This window comes from Crocodylus porosus, unplaced genomic scaffold (genome assembly GCF_001723895.1).
Source record: "Crocodylus porosus isolate Cpor-Errol unplaced genomic scaffold, CroPor_comp1, whole genome shotgun sequence".
In the NCBI taxonomy this organism is placed as follows: domain Eukaryota; kingdom Metazoa; phylum Chordata; order Crocodylia; family Crocodylidae; genus Crocodylus; species Crocodylus porosus.
Window position 1 is genome coordinate 44,728,351 of NW_017728918.1, and position 4,671 is coordinate 44,733,021.

Here is a 4,671-nt window from a genome sequence, read left to right on the forward strand (position 1 = left end):
GAAGGCTGAGGGGGGATCTAGTGGCCTGTTACAAACTAGTCAGAGGGGACCAGCAGGAACTGGGGAAATCCCTGTTCCCTCGAGCACTACTGGGAGTGACAAGGAATAACAGTCACAAGCTGGCAGAGGGTAGATTCAGGCTAGATATCAGGAGGTGCTATTTCACTGTCAGGGCAGCTAGGATCTGGAACCAACTTCCAAGGGAAGTGATGCTGGCTCCTATCCTGGGGTCTTTAAGAGGAGGCTAGATGAACACCTTGCTTGGACCACCCAGTACTCTTTTCTGCCATGGCAGGGGGTTGGACTTGATGATCTGCTCAGGTCCCTTCTGACCCTACCAACTGTGAAACTATGAAACTATAAAACTAGGCTCAGTGTTTGTTTGAATTTACACACCACTTTTCACAGATGAGCCTATGAACTTCACTTCATCAACCTCCTAGATACAAAAACTCGTGGACTCAATATAGACATTGGATTTATGACACACTATATCCTGCCTGACATCTGAGTTTTGCTTTCAAAATTTTGAGGTGGAGTTTCTCAGAACCCCCTGCACCTATCTCCTTGAACCATGGCAAGCTTAATGGCATCAGAAGGGGCTACCATCTCTGGAAGCTTCATGGAAATCAGGGAATAAATGTCAAAGTTATAGGCAGTTTTGTGTTTCCCCATAATAGCCTATGGTTGAAACGTTGAAACAGCGTCAAAACTCCAAAACAGATTTGGCCAAATTGAAATAGAACAGTGATCCAAAACACCGATATAAATCACTGTCCTCTGAAATGGCCAAATCTGAAATAAAAACAAGATATAGTCATTTCGTGCAGCCCTACTTCTTACCTGCTATTGGGACTTATAAAAGTTTCTGGCTGCTGCTCCTGTAGCATGGGCTGAAATGAAGACTTGACCATGCCACTGCACCCCCTCTAGCCCACCATTAGAAACATCAACAATAAAGATAGGGATCAGAATAAGACAGGAAGAATAGGATAACTGTGAAGATAGGTTTAATAAAAATGGGATTCAATTCGATAAAATAGAATACACGGACTTGCATTTAGGGACTAATAGGAAGAATGTCTGTGATAAGCCTGGTGCTCATTAGTTGGAAACAACTGATGGAGAAGGAACTACATGCACCAATTGATGACAGGAATGAGATACTGATATTATACAGATAAGTAAAAGACAAAAACCTAGCTATGAAGTCTCTCCTATGCATGGCTAGCCTTTTCTATTTTCTCCTAGGATGAGATGACATCCACCTCACGTGGAGAGGTAAGTCCCTGTTCTTAGCCAGGATGATAATCTATTGGACAGGGATTTAAACTGATTTTGCTAGCGGATGGGGAAACTCCAAGTGGAGCATGTCTGGGGACAGGCACACAGGAAAGCTCCCATCTGGAGGACACTAAAATAACTGTTTTTGAAAATGTTAGTGGAACAGTTCTCCCACAGCATGTCAGGAAATTGGGGGTGTCAGCTGGGGGCCTCAGCTGCCTGGACACCAATACGAGGAGCATCAGGAACAAGCAGGAGGAGCTAGCCCTTCTGCTCTTTAGTAGGCAATATGACCTGGTAGGGATCATGGAGATCTGGTGGGACTCCTTACATGATTAGAGTGTAGCTGTAGAGGACTACACCTTGCAAAGAAGGGACCAAGCAGGGAGAAAAGATGGAGGGGTAGCTCGCTACGTGAGGGAGCAGTAAACCTCTCTGGAGGCTGATATTGACTCCATAGATAATCAGCTTGAAACCAATACAGACATTGGGTCTATATTGCAGGGGGTGCGATGTAAAAGAGACCTAACTGTGGGCATTTACTACAGGCCACCAAACCAACAGGAGGATCTTGATCTGGAGTTCTCTCAAGAACTGACAAAGGCCATGCATGCAAGGGACTTGGTTGTTAAGGGTTACTTCAATTACCAGGATGTAGATTGGCAGAAACACTTGGCTAGGTCAGATTGGTCATATAGCTTCTTAACTGTAATTAAGGAGCTCTTTCTGACCAGGAAATGCAAGGGCCAACCAGAGGTACTGCTCTTCTAGACTTGGTCTTGGCCAAAGGAGATGATCTGCTGTGTGGCTTGAGCACTGAGAGTAGCCTGGGTGACAGTGACCATGAGGTCATCAGGTTCACTGTCTGCCACAACATTGACAAATCAACTAGCAGGATTGAAGACCTGGACTTCAAAAATGATGATGTCAACAGGCTCAGGGCATTAGTAGGGGAGGTGATGCAGGACTAGGGATGGCAGGTGAATGGCGTGCATGAAGAGTGGTCATTCCTCAAGCACACAATCCTCAAAGCACAAAAGAAAACCATTCCCATGAAGAGGAAAAGCAGCAGAAGGGCTATCAAGCCCTTCTGTCTCAGCAGAGACATCTCAGTCTTCTTGAAAAAGAAAAAAGAGGCATACACACAGTGGAAGCTAGGGATAGTCCTCAAGTAGTACTATACAACAGTGGTTTGCACTTGTAGGGAAATCACAGGAAAGCTAAAGCAGCAACTGAGTTTAAGTTAGCCAAGGGAGTCAACGACAATAAGAAGTCCTTCTTTTGGTATGTAGGGAGAAGGAAAACAAATGGAAGCATGGGACCCCCATTTAACCTCGGGACAGCTGGTAATGGACACTCAGGAAAAAACTGAATTCCTGAATACCCACTTTGCTTTGGTATTTCACTGAACCAGAGGAAAAGACAAGTGAGATAAGGATCACAGGGGGCATGGTGGGAATGATATCCTTCCCATTGTGGATGCAGAGCTAGTGCAAAACCAACTAGAAAATCTAGACATTTTCAAGTCAGCAGGTCAGATAGACTTCCCCGAGAGTGCTGATGGAGCTGGCCCAGGTCATTGCAGAACCCCTGGCAAAACTCTTTCAGAAATCGTGGCACACAGGGAAGATCCCTGAGGATTAGAAGAAGGCCAACATTATGCCCATCTTCAAGAAGGGGAAGGGAGTGGACCCAGGCAACTATAGGCCAGTCAGTCTAACCCCCATCCCAGGGAAAATCCTGGAAAAATTCATTAAAGAATCTATGTGCAATACACTCGTTGAGGATAAGATTCTGAACAACAGCTAGCATGGCTTCATCGTGGGTAGGTCTTGATCCCCACCAATTCCCTCAGCACCCTCAGGTGAAGAGCATCTGGACCTACTGATTTAAACACATCCAGCCCCTCCAACAATTCCCTAACTAGGTCATCCCTGACCTTAGGCATAGTGGTGCCTCCCCTGAGTCCATCCTAGTGGGGGAAATGTCCTGGTCCCTGTTCAGGAATATGGAGCCAAAGAATTCATTAAACAGGTCAGCTTTTTTGTTATCTGCAGTCACCAGATTGCCAAGTCTGTCCTGTAGGGACCTCACGTTCCCTGGTGCCTTCTTCTTACTCCCTATGTATTTGAAAAAAGACTTTTTGTTATCCCTAATTCTGGTCGCTAGCCCTAGCTCCATCTATGCCTTGGTCTCTGCAGTCTTCAGCCATAGTGGTGTAAACCTCCTTGGTGATAGCCCCTTACTTCCACTGTTTATACGTCTCCTTTTTTGCCCTCAGGCATCCCTGGATGCCTTTGCCAAGACATGGGGGCTTCTTAGCACTCCTGCCCCCCTTGGTGCGAATAGGGACTGACTCTCTTTGAGCTTGGAGGATCATTTCCTTGAGGAACAACCACCCCTCTTGGACTCCCATCTCATTGAAGCTCTGAGACCCCAATGCCTCTCCTACTAATCTTCTTAGCTCATTGAAGATTTGCAGTAAAAATTTTTCACAAGGCAGTGAATTTAAGAGATTATTAAGGTGGCTTAATTTTAGTCACTTAGGGCACCTACACATGTGCCCAAGGCCTGCTCCAATGCATGCTAATTAATTTAGTCTGCTGGAGCATGCTAATTAGCATATTCCAGCAGCTTCTGTGTCATATATATTCAGTGTAACCATGCTTCAAAATGGTGGTGGAGTGCTTTATCTAAAGTTAATTGCACAAGCTTTAGTTAAAGTCCTCCTGTTACCATTTTGAAGCATGGGACTCTGAATATATAAGACACTCCCAAAACCTGCTCTAATTAAAGCACCACCACCCTGCCCCATCCTGAGGCACATGTAAATATAGTCTTAAAGCCAGATATTTGGTTCTGCTTACATGCTTTGGAAAATGCCACACCATGCTTATCAGTATCTTTAGGTATGAAATAATGTTGAAATCCTAATTCTTAGAGCAGTGATTCTCAACCTGGATGAGTTTAGATCCTTTCATAGATGTCACAGGATGCCACCTAGTGTTAGCACTGTTAGGTGTTTGAATATTTTTCACAAGATAAACCCAGAGATTCTGCTTGGTGATGGTAGTCCTTCTGAATTCTTGGCAACAGAGGAATTGCTCTACTAATCTGTAGCCAAAAAAACAAATGAAAACTAAGAGTTGGACTTTTCCAAGTAGTTCCTTGAGTCTAGAAAGGTTGAGAACTGTTGTCTTAGAGCTAAATAATGATCCTAATTCAGTGTCTATTTAAGTTCTTTCTGTTTTATTTAATGGGCTTCAAATCAAGGCTAAGGTACACATAACTCCTAATGAAATCAAGGAAAGTTGTGCAAGTCTGTTAATATAGAATTAGAATCAGTGTTTAAGCAAAACAAATACCAATGAAAAGCTCTAGATTTTT